We start from the raw sequence: 13,288 nt of genomic DNA on the forward strand, positions 1-13,288 counted from the left end.
GAATGAAATAACACCTGGAGTCTGGGACTGCTTTGCTAAGCGCGCAGATACATTTGTACACTACAGTGATGAGCACATGGCAGAGCGAGACAATTAAGTAACACTCGAAAGTGAGGCAGGGACAATAACATAAAGTGGCCAATGAATGAACTGGATTCGGAACAGTAAATATGAATGAGGCTTGAGGACATATAGGCAGCCAATGAATGAACGCAGATAGGACATAGGGACATAAGACCTACCAATCAACGTGAGCGACACTGGGGTTTAGGACACAAACTTATGTCCCAAATGGTATACGTCTATTGCCACTAACACTTGACCTGCGTGACCTGGGTCGTTTAGCAAATCTGACCGATCATGAACAACTTTTCACAAAATGACGTCATTGTGCATGACAACAACGCTACACGGGACACACGTTTTTCTTGAGGGTCTATGATTAGATGTTCAGACCTGTGCAGAGTAGCAAAAGTAGCGGTGCTCTGACCTACAAATAACAAAGGTAAAACAGAGTACAGCTTTCGAAACATTGATTTTAAGGAAGATATATTGATATACTGCAGCTAGAATAGTCAGTCGACAAAAGAGGATTGAGCACATAACACCCATTCTGAAGGAACTTCACTGGTTACCTATTCAATATAGACTTCAGTACAAAATACTTCTTACAACCTACAAAGCTCTGAATGACCTGGCTCCGAGCTACTTATATGAGCTTATTCAAATCAAAGAATCACCATGCTTACTCTGGTCATCCGATAAATTGCTCCTGCATGTACCTAACTGCAGACATCAAACCTATGAAGAATGTGCTTTCTCACAAGCTGCTCCACTCCTCTGGAATAAACTACCATTTGAAATAAGGACACTTCCTACAGTCAACATGCTGAAAAACACCTGAAAACCCACCTTTTCTCAAGAGCATTCTGACATTGCCACAGTTGGCAAACTTTGTTGATTTATTGAATGTTATCATTTGATAGACATTTATTAATAGACAGTTTTATTGATTTATTTTTTTAATTGTTTACCTTTAGATTTTGTTTATGCAATTTTCATTCATTTTTTATTTCACCATGTTTTTACTGAGCTTTTCCTTCTTGCTTTCTTGCTTTTCCTTCTTGCTTCTTGCTTTTTACAGAATGACTTTTTTATGTACAGTGCCTTTAAGCAATTTTATTGGATACTGGCGCTTTATAAATGTTCTTGATTGATTGATTGATTGATTGATATACTAACTAGGGCAGCTGTAATACAAACTTCTCATTGATGCACAGGGCTTTCCCGGCGTTTTTATATGTGTGCATATATGCTCACAGGATACGCTGTTACACCATATTCATGCACGTATACTCAATCAATTTTCTGAGCCAATATTCCAAAACGTGCACACTCAAATTTAATTTAAAAATGGACAGAACTCATTAAATACCTGACCATCCTTCACTTTTAGACTCTGCAAAAGCAAAGACTCAATTTATGAGCCCACCTACAGCTATATACCTCTGCTCATGTTTTGCTGCTAGTGAGCACTGTGAAGAGCTGTTTATGCTTGCACCTTCTTTGTCACTTTCCCAAAGATTCAGTTGAACTCACCTTAAGGTGTAGGTTTTGGGTTTATCACCAACCAGTATTGCCAGGTACGACGTCCACATTGAGCCCATAAGGCTCGACTAGTCCTGTTTCAAAATGACCTACATTGCACGTCCTACACACATGTACTGCACGTTCTGATTGGTTAATCCGCTTCTCTGAGGTCCACTTTCGAAGCGGTCATTGAAGGGACCTCATGCGTTAGGTCTCATTATTATGTTTTATTCAATGCAGCTTGCTGTTTGGTTGTGTTGGTTTGGTCCTGCAGTGTTCACTGCCTCATTATTCAATGTCCCATGTACTTCAATTGCATATGTCAGTATTTTATTTCAATAGTCAATAATTTTTCAGTATAGTACATTTCAACATTTAATCCTTATTTCTGTGTAACTTTGCATACTAAAATCATTCTGTAATTTACATTGTTTCAAACCACGAAATTTGTACTATACGAGGTAGAAATTTAAAAGATATATATATATAGCTATATTGAGTAATTTTGAAAGAAATTGGCATCGGCACTCAGGTCTTGAAAATTAGTAATTTTAGGACCATGCAAATCATTGAGTACACTACAGTATAAACGGACATAATCTTATACCAGATGTTTGTGGATTCTTGCAGGTTAGCTAAATGGCTCTGATAAATTTCTTGATCAAGTCAATTTTGCATTTCTCCAAGAGTTTGCGAGAAAGATGTTCATACATGTCTGTTCAAAGATCGGTATATGTAGGCTACGATCGGTACGACTGACCCACAAGAATCTATGACAGCTGGCACCAGCTGCAGTCAGTTGACTACGAACAACTGTTCTTACATGGTCACAATTTTCGATCTTGGACGTGGTAAACGGCTTACTGAATTGTATAATGAACTCTATGTGTTTCCCTGGAAGCTCTATTGTTTCCTCTTGTCATTCACAGGCCTCACTGTTGTCGATGCGGCCAATGCCCCGTCAAATCAAAATGAAAATGAAAAGCGTGAACTTTGTACGTAACCAACTATTGAAAAACAACGAGCAAACATGCCTGTAATGCATTAAGGAACAGGGATAAGTAAAAACATGGAAATTTAACGCATGAAGGTTTGTCGGGCATATTTCGTTGTAACTTTCGGCCGATCCATGAACATAATGTATTACTTCAGACGTAGCCATGGGGAAGCACATGGGACATTTCATAATGAGGCAGTGAACACTGGAGGACCGGACCTACACATTAACCAATCAAGAAGCTGTAAAGTGAGAAATACATAGTAATGCGACCTAACGCATGAGGTCCCACCAATCAGCGTAACGCAAATGGGCCTTAAATTACCAGATGAACCAATCACTGATGTTGATACATATGTCATGGACCTGACTTATGAAACAGGACTAGTGGAACTGCAACGTTTCTGAGCCATTCAACGATCAACAGTATCCCCATTCGATTCTCGGGAAAAGCTAAAGATCTAGCGACTCGTAATTTCATTTGACATTGTTAGTCCCCCTGTACAAGGTCGAAGGGGACTTATGATTTGGTTTCCGTCTGTCCGTCCATCCATCCATCCATGCAGATATCTCAGACATGTCTTAGCCAATTTCTTTCAAACTTGGTACAAAGACAGTTAGCAGGATCATGTCATTTAATTGCTAATTTGCATATTTTATGAATTTTTGTAATTAAAGCCCAAGTATTTCTAACTTTAAACAATTTTTACCTTCTCGTGTCTATTTATAGACGGAGAAGGTATTAGATTTGAAAACCAGTATGCCGGTGTCAACTTCTACTTCCGTCTGTCAAGATCCGTTGACGTCATGCCATTGTGATGGGTCATATCATAAACTGATGGGGTGTTCATGGTTCAGGTTGAGATGTAGGAGAACAATTTTGAGCTGTGACAAAAATCAAGGGGCTTAGCGGCATAGCAACAGTATTAAGCCTTTCTCCAAGATTTCTTAGCTGACTACGATCTATTACAGACTACTGAGCTGACGTTAGGTGTACTCACTTTGTGGTTGCTCACTCTGTGTATGCTAGTGTTTGGTACTGCGTTGTGTGGATATCCCCCCATGGCCTCACGTGATATGGGCCTGTTGCATAACCTGCAGATAATCATATGCTATGCCTCTAGCTCTGAGTCTGAAAACGGTCATTATGTAAGCCTGTCGGCATTTTCATAGCATTTTTTTCTCATTTAATGTTGCAAAATATCGGCGAATACCTCAATATTTCAAGATAACTCTTTCTTCCCAATCGTTTCCTGGAGTTTCGGAGTCATATGAACGAAAATGAGTGAAAGTTTTAGACAGGAAAATCGGACGTCGGCCATGTTCAATGTTTACAATACAATCAGAAGTTTTAATATGAGGAGGAAATAACTAACAAACACCATTAATGATGCCCGCCCTCTAGAGGCAGACCTTCCTATATGAAATACCACATTTGATGCTTGTGGAAAGCTTGACCACGCGAAGGAGCATTTTAACTTTTAGAAAATGACAAATTGAATAAGAAGGTATTCTGAAAATGTCAAATACTGAGGAAAAATGTGCAAATATTCAAAATAAACAGGTTAAGTGACTGGTCAGCCATAAAAAACAATGAAATTGTTTATGATCAAAAGTTTTTGAGATGTGCACATTTTAACAAATACAGAAATTATTAACAATATAAATATAAGACCAAACTATTTTTTTCAGGGATGGGACAGGTTGGAAATGAGGGGTGAGAGACAAAGGCACTCCTATTGCTGCATGTGGATGCAGCCACACCAGTCCATTGACAGCATGTGTGTTCAAGTTCCATACTGTACTGACTGTCATACAAGGATAACATAAGCAAATCAAATCAAATCAAATTAGAAAAGGACCAATGCTGTTGTGTGGATTTTGCTGAACATGGCTGATTTTAATATTTCGCCCTATATATTAGGTATCCAGCAAAGGCATATTTTGATGTAAAGTCAAAATTCACACTACATTCCTGACAATATATGTACCGTTTCTGCATGAACTTTTCTTTTTTTAAATTATAGTATATTAGAACTTCAAACAGATTAACAGTTATCCTGATGTCAACCCATAATTTTACTTCACAAAGACTGTAGTTCTGCCATTTTTTTTTTATTTTTCAACCATTTTATACATTAACACAATTGGAACTAATTTGGGATAATTGGATTTTCATATTCTCAAAAGTGTTAGGTGCCCTATAGCTGAATGTTGCGATATTACAAATTACTCATAAAAACAAGTATGTAACTTAAAAAGAAAAGTAGATGAGGTTACATTTGCAGATTAAATCGACATTACTCAATCATTCAAATTATCCCAAATTTGTTCCAATCACATTAATTTTGCACTGCATAAGATGATTGAACAAATTGTATTATGTAATTCTTATTTCTGATATTTTTGTATGGTTTGTTTTCACTGGGCATTGAACACATCTTAACTCTTTTTCCAGACGGGATTAGAAGATTGTATCAAGAGGATGTCCCTACAGCCTGCACGTCGTTGGATAATCGATCCGAGCCAAAGACCAGTTTTGGCATTGGGAGCTTCATCACCAGGTAAGTTTCAATTTGCTTCTCCTTATTTGTAATAGTTTTAATTTCCCTTTGCAATTTCTTTTTAAGAAATTGTATTATGTAATTCTTATTTCTGATATTTTTAATGGTTTGTTTTCACTGGGCATTGAACACATGTTAACGCTTTTTTCAGATGGGATTAGAAGATTGTATCAAGAGGATGTCCCTACAGCCTGCACATCGTTGGATAATCGATCCAAGCCAAAGACCAGTTTGGGCATTGGAAGCTTCATCACCAGGTAAGTTTCAGTTTGCTTCTCCCTTATTTGAAATAGTTTTAATTTTCCTTTGGAATTTCTTTTTTTAAAGTTATTCAATTTGCTTCTCCCTATTTGAAATAGTTTCAATTTTCCTTTCGAATTTCTTTTTTTTAAATTATATAGTTAAATTGTTATTTCTCATATTTTGTATGTTTTGTTTTGACTGGGCATTGAACACATCTAAACTCTTTTTCCAGACGGGATTAGAAGATTGTATCAAGAGGATGTCCCTACAGCCTGCACGTCGTTTGATAATCGATCCGAGCCAAAGACCAGTTTGGGCATTTGAAGCTTCATCACCAGGTAAGTTTCAATTTGCTTCTCCTATTTGAAATAGTTTTAATTACCCCTTGAAATTTCCTTTTCAAAAATTATTCAATTTGCTTCTCCCTATTTGAAATAGTTTCAATTTTCCTTTGGAATTTCTTTTTTTTAAATTATATAGTTAAATTGTTATTTCTCATATTTTGTATGTTTTGTTTTGACTGGGCATTGAACACATCTTAACTCTTTTTCCAGACGGGATTAGAAGATTGTATCAAGAGGATGTCCCTACAGCCTGCACGTCGTTGGATAATCTATCCGAGCCAAAGACCAGTTTGGGCATTGGAAGCTTCATCACCAGGTAAGTTTCAATTTGCTTCTCCTATTTGAAATAGTTTTTAATTACCCCTTGAAATTTCCTTTTCAAAAATTCAATTGTTTAATTTTGATTTTTCATTCTTTGTGTGATTTTTTTTTCACTTTGCATTAACACATGTTAATGCTTTTTCCAGACCAGATTAGAAGAGTTTGTGAAGAGGAATGTCATACAGCCGCACGTCGTTGGATAATCGATCCAAGCCACAGACCAGTTTGGGCATGAGAAGTTTCATCTGAAGGTGAGTTGTGGTTTGTTTCTCGTAATTTCAAAGTCTTTCCATTACCTTTTTAAAGGAATATTTTTTGAGTTTTAATTTGTTTTGCAAATTCATATCATGTATTACCAGTAAATGCCTGATGATTACTGTTTTTCAGATTTGCTAAGTATACAGAAGGATGTCATAGAAGTCTTGCACAGGTGGTATCTATTTATGTTGTCTCTGATTGAATGTGTCAATTGCATGTCCTTTGTTCCAGCTAGCTAATGTACACCGGAAGAAGACCACACCAAGTTCAAAGCCCTCCAGTTGCATCCAACGATATCAGGTGATGGGGTAATAATTGTTTTCACATTGTGTTTTTACTGTGTCAAATGCATGTCTTGAATTACAGCTTGCCAATGCCAGTGGTTGCCGAAGATCAACACATAGGACAAACACCGGTGGGAAAACCAATCTCCAAGCCCACTTGCCGTACAGCCTTTGAAGTTTGATGAGAAGGTTGGTTTTTGTAGTTTGTCAATTAACAGAATTTCATCCCCCTCCCCACATGCATGCCATGGGAGCAGATTTCTCACACGAGTTTGGGATATTTGTCTAACATCAGTCACGGACATGTGTTAGACAAAATATCCAAAAGGAATGTGCGAAATCTGATCCCAGGTCCTTTGTGTGTGTGTCTTTTTCTGGCATGGCAGCAAAATGCATTAAATTGATTATGGAAACATTGAATGGTTAACTGTATCACCACCTATCCTACTTTGCAGTCGTCCACTATTCCGAGTCACTTACACAAACTCCCTGGCAAGTTTCACTGTCAATACAGGTATATAATGGGTCCAATCTACGTACTCTGCACCAGGTTTGCGCCAGGCGCATAGTCATGAAAAGGCACTCTGCGCCAGGGGTTTGCACCAGGCAGCTGCGCCACCCTTTGCACCATGCAGTCTGCGCCAGTCTCGGGCATCATCGGTACGGTCCTTTTGCGCCAGGCAAACTGCGCCTCTTTTCTGTTTGATGGGGTCGAAGTGTAGGATGAGTGAGTCGAGCGAAAGAGATGGGAAAACGAACTCGCAAAAAAAATGCAAATAAAATACGTCACTTGGTACGTCTAACAGGAGCGTACGATCGGCCACTTTTCTCTTTGGCGGGGTCGAAGTGTAGGATGAGTGAGTCGAGCGAAAGAGATGGGAAACGAACTCGCAAAAAAAAATGCAAATAAAATACGTCACTTGGTACGTCTAACCAGGTACGTCGCCGAATCGGCGACTGCCGATGCCCTTGAACTCGAAACAACACTGTCGATTAACCACATAATTCCGATCAATAACCCGATAAGTCCTAAAACAATGTGATAGAGTGACCGTGGTGAAAACTTTTTGAGTCGGACCACAGTGTGTGGGGTAGAGTAGCGTGGTCGACCTATAGCTTATTTACCCAAGAATCGTTTCCGGGTCAGGCTTTGCACAGAAAAGGGTTAGCTGTGAATAAAGACAAACGCGGAACCCCTGCACTGTTGTAATTGTCTCTATTTTTAATTTTTTATTCTTATGTTAACTAAATAGTTTCGCTTGTAACTTAATGCTTATCTAGCGTCTTTTGCTGACTGTCCGACGACAATTCTTTCTTCCACACTCGACGTTTCGCTCATGTTTTTTGTCTTGTCTGAGAGGTATGTAAGGGTGCCAGAAATCGACAAGTGCGGAGCCAAAGTGAGGGCCAGCACAATCAAAGTGCGAGCGAATGTGAGGGCTTGAAGTGAGGGCTCTCACAATCGAAGTGCGAGCGAATGTGAGGGCTTGAAGTGAGGGCTCTCACAATCGAAGTGCGAGCGAATGTGAGGGCTTGAAGTGAGGGGCGCTTTGAACCGATTAAAGTCGGGCTCAGACATACGGAAAATGAGAGTCAAAGTCGTTTTCAACGTTGAATAAAAACTTACTATCTCCAGAACACAGTCGCGGCGCGGCATAGCTCTGTGAACAGTTGAACGGCTGAGCGCGGAACGAGTACACATGACCTGCGTACAGATCATGACCCATTACATCACTTCCGTCTTTTTCGTTAACCTTTTCGTGTTTTTAGTCATTGCATTTCAAATATCACAGATATCCTTTTTATTATTAATACATGCAACTCAAGCGAGTGATACTTTTTCTGGTACCATTGTACGACTATAGCGCGGCTGATAAATGTGACTTCAGTCAAACCAGTTCACGACCTGGGCACGTGACTCAGATACTGTTTATCCGACATGGCGTCGTATGCGGAGTTTTTGTCGGAGAATTTTCGAAGAAAGAGGAAACTTTTTTGAAGAAATTTTAGAGTGGCTAGTTCATCAGATAAAGTAAGATCATGGGAAAATGTATTTTTGGAGACTTGTCTCGTTCTCTATGATTGATTTTTTGAGGATAAAAAAAATTCAATAGCTACGAAAACTGAGAAATCAGACAACAGCAAATGACAAATTCTTTTTTACGTTTGTACTGACAGTATGCTTTTTATTTTCTCTGTACACAAAGTTTGATAATGATTTCAAAAGATCAATTGCATCAGAATATCAGGGGTCATGAATGCTTGTAACCTTTACATTTTGTAAACAATGATGGATATTTTACCGCAATAAAGAATGCCATTTTGGTCAACGAGCCCTTGAATATTGTTCACTGAATCAATCTCAGTCACTGTCAATTATATTGTCACAGAAATCATAGCTATCTCTGTGTAGTCAGGCGATTGACCAGTCATTAGATAGAAATTTGACTGTCTCCTTTGTTTCATACCATATAATCAGAAAGCTCTGCGACCTTGCATCACATTTATACGTTGTTTGTCTGTAGCGGAAATGATTGTGCCGTCTCTGGCTCTGAAACTTTTAAGCCAACGACTTGATGATTAGAACAAGCAATCTATCGGCGAGCAACACATCGCGACCGAATCACTTGCTGTAAAACGAATATGCATCACCGTCCTATGCATGCATCGTGTATCAGCCTTGAGATAAACATAAACTCTGTGACAGGCATGTAGGATGTCAAAGACATTTTATGCATTTACGTTTACAACAACCTAGACTTAGTCGATTGTGAGAAAGGTGGTGTTGAAACATATTTCAACTGAACGCAGTGGCTATTTCCCAGTAAAATACGTAACTTTCACTCTCTCTCTCTCTCTCTCTCTCTCTCTCTCTCTCTCTCTCTCGTGTCAATATCGGGTGTGGTCTCTCAGCGTACCGTCATTCTAATTTGTGTTAGATGGAAATGATAATTGCAGTTTAATCTTGAAATTGGCCAAATGTCATAACTAGACAATTAATTATTGTCATGGTCTGGAGCAAGTTATCAGCGTGTATAAAAGTCGGAAGTTTTTGCTTCCGAAGGGGCGCACGCGTAAAATACTGAACGTGTAACTAAAACTCACCGTTGAAAATTTTAAGACTTTCAAAATTAAGCCTGTTGTACTGTCAACAATAAATAAGACAGAGCAATACTGCCGACCTCAAAGACTCCGCGTATTTTTTCAAGATGATATGCAAGATGATATGCTAATATTTCAGGGCGTTGACGGACCTTGTAGGCCTAATATTGCAAGGCGTTAACGTACCTTGTCACACACGTAGTACCTCTCCCTGAGCCCTCGTCAGATATTTGCATTCAACAGTTAACACCTATTTGGTAGCCCTTTTATGAATAAAGCGACTCCGCAAAGGGCGGGGTGAAAAGTGTTTGCATACAATACGGTCAAGAAGTGACCGTTCATACAACGAATGAACGGGAAAAAGTTAAGTTAATTACAGCCGTCGTTTAGTAAAGTCCTTTGATTAACCGCATACCGACAAAAGTGCGGTCCATACTCTGTGGACAGACCTTTAAGTAGCCTTCTCCCGCACTCTGTTTCAGCGTTTGATGGCAAACTCGGGAACTGAACACAGATATTTCATTATGATGTTTCTGGACCCGAGACTGTCACTTTTTACTGTCAATGTTAGATTCGTGTCTTTCCTCTATTTGTAATGTGTTTCCTACAGCAGAGTCGTGTCTCAACCTAACAGCGATGGGACCTACTTTTTTCAGCTTGATGTCGTTGATGTTCCGACAAGGTCCAAGTGCGGTATATGCATGGACGTAAGCTTACATTTGTCAATTGCACAATCCATGGTTCTAAAATTACATATCCCCATGACCGTTTGCAAAGAATGATGGAATAAGTGTAACTCGAAAATGATGACCATTTCTGTAATTTCAAGACCACGACTGTATTGTCAATTATTGTTACTTCAACTTTGAGTTTCTAGATGGTTTCTTTACGGTCAAACGAGTTTTCGGAATACATGTATTCGTTGCACCATAAAAATCAGAGATTGTTTTGTGTATTGCTCTCTTCGACATAGATCACAGGTCAGCAGTTTATTTCTCTATAAAAATCTTACGTAAGCAAATAGTCGTTGCCAGTTTATAACTCGTAACTACAATTTTTGCCGCTCCGCTCCGGGGGTAAATTACGGCATTGTGACGGTGTCGGCTAAGTGCCGCCATTAACACGTATCGGCAGGGAAAAAAGTAGTTAAATTTGTGTCGATGTCGGGATGTTCGATCACAAACGTATATGGAGGCAGTTTCGAACAAAACAATTTGAATGTGTGAAACATGCTAAAACAAAGAATGTTGTCTTATAAATATGACCCTCAAAATTTTGAATCATTCTCGCTTAACCTCCATTCGAGTAACATCTCAAACACATAGCTGCAGTAAAAAATCATGGCAAACTTCTCGTGTATCGACATGAAGAAGAGAGATGCAGAGTCCTTGGTGAAGTTATCGAAAGCAGTGGAGAAGTTTTCAAAGACAACTGGCTTTGAAATTTCATTGCTGGTATTTTATACCGGCAAAGCCAGTAAAGGTAAAACAACGTACATAGCTGGGTCAGATGCATTATCGTCATCGGTCGAAGTGTCCCTGCCAACAATTTCAAGTGCGTTTAACCAGCGAATGGTCACATCTGATTCTCAGCCCACCCCGTCAACCGTCCAGCCTCTTCCAGATCTGAGAAGCCAGCCATACCGCCCACTACATCAACTTAATATTCACTCTCTCCGGTCCCTGGTCCCCTTCTGGTGTGCTCAACCAGCAAAAGAAGTCAGCCTAGGTGGGGGAAACTCGACCAGACACCATCCTGGTGGCCGTCAGATTTGGAATTTGCAAATCCCAAAATCGATTTTAGACCAGAAGACCGAAGGGGCGAAGAAACGTGGGCAGCTTGTCTACGAAGAGTGGTGTATGAGTGTTACAGATTTTACGAGCAGGAACCACTTACAGGTAAGTTTTTTTTAAACATAAGATTATTTGTTTAACTTTATTCGCATGGTGTAAGATGGTGTGTATAATCCGCGGCTATGATGTTATATACTTTCGTGGAAGTTGAAGATAAAAGAATACTAGTATCACATAATGCAGGGATTTTTTTAAAAGTCGAATGGACTGGTACATGTGTTCATTTATATTTCATGGTTGATGTAGTTTCTAAGCACGTCTCGTTTCACTGCAGGATCTCCTTCACCCTCCGAGAGCATGGACAGTGAAACAAGGGAATCTCCACACTCTTCAAATCAAGGTAAGTCTCCCCTTGTGCAGTTGTATGGATTCATTCAGTTTACGGCAAAGTTCCAATGTCGACCCTAAACTTCATCTATGAGTGGTCGCACAGACCCGCAGAATAACGAAAAAAGAAAGCATGATCGCAGATTCAATGAGAAGATCTAGATCATAACTTGCCTATGTTGTTTAGCCATAAATTCACGCACTTTGTTTATGTCGGTTGTAGTAGAGTATACCGGACGACGCTTTACGTATCTGAGTAATAAATAAGATGAAAAGATGACAGGTTTTTAAATTTACATGTATCTTAGTCTTGAATGCCATCGATCGGGAAAGATTTAGTGCATTAATCCGTGTTTGTAAAAATAACAAAAATGACAACCGGTCGTATAAAAAAGTGTTGACGAACTTATTTTCTACGGCGACCATTTTCTATTAGTACAGTCTAACTTGGCAAACTCATGATACCAACACCTTAACAGTCACGGTAACTTCAACACTTTTGGCTTTGTTATACTCTGGCCTCAAAAACTGGTAAATACCGTAACTGATGACAAGTCACGGAGCAATATCGCCATTCACTTTTCATTTTACAACCAAGCAAAAATATACATAATATCGACTTCAGATACTCCGTGTATTTTCGTTTTTCATAGCGACTGCCGGTGAGAACGAGAAATTCTACATCTTGGATATTTGGGTTTGAATTCTCAATAGCCCCGTGCCATAACAAGAAAAGTTGTAGATTCTCTCTATAAATAAACAAGCCTTTTAAACAAGAAAGATTTGGATATCTGAACCTAAACATAAACTACGGAGCTCGAAGGTTATATTCTCCGAAACATTATCCGGCCACAGGAACATTTGTCAAAGCAAGATTTCGGATGGTAGCTGTGGGAACCGGCGGTTCTCACTCAAACAGCGTGCTATATAAGCTTACTGTCTGCCCTGCATATTGCTCATGCTCCCTTGAGCCGTGCACTTGTGCCGTCTCGACCTTACACCGTCAATGAGCAGGAAAGCGAACTTGCGGAGCAAAGACATCGCGACTGAGTGTGACAGCTCGACAGCGGCATACCAAACAATTTCCGAATTTGTCCTTCCGTATCCCGACGCACATATCTCTGTAAGTGATTTCAATTCTCGATCGAAACCTATGTGGAACTATCGAGCTCTCGCATTTGAAGCAAGGCCGCCGAGGCCTGATGATTATTATCGCCTGTAATTACATTACGCGTGTCGTTCACTTTCCCAGACAATGTATATGTCTAATTTAGAGAAGATTATTTTTATGTTCAAAAGTTGATATGCAAAGAAAATTCACTGATTAATTCATCTCCGTTCTCGCCTGCAACATCAATGAATCCCCTACCTGGTTTTGCAAGGCCATGTTACCAATATTTCTTCT

This window comes from Ptychodera flava, chromosome 7, assembly GCF_041260155.1.
Source record: "Ptychodera flava strain L36383 chromosome 7, AS_Pfla_20210202, whole genome shotgun sequence".
Taxonomy (NCBI): domain Eukaryota; kingdom Metazoa; phylum Hemichordata; class Enteropneusta; family Ptychoderidae; genus Ptychodera; species Ptychodera flava.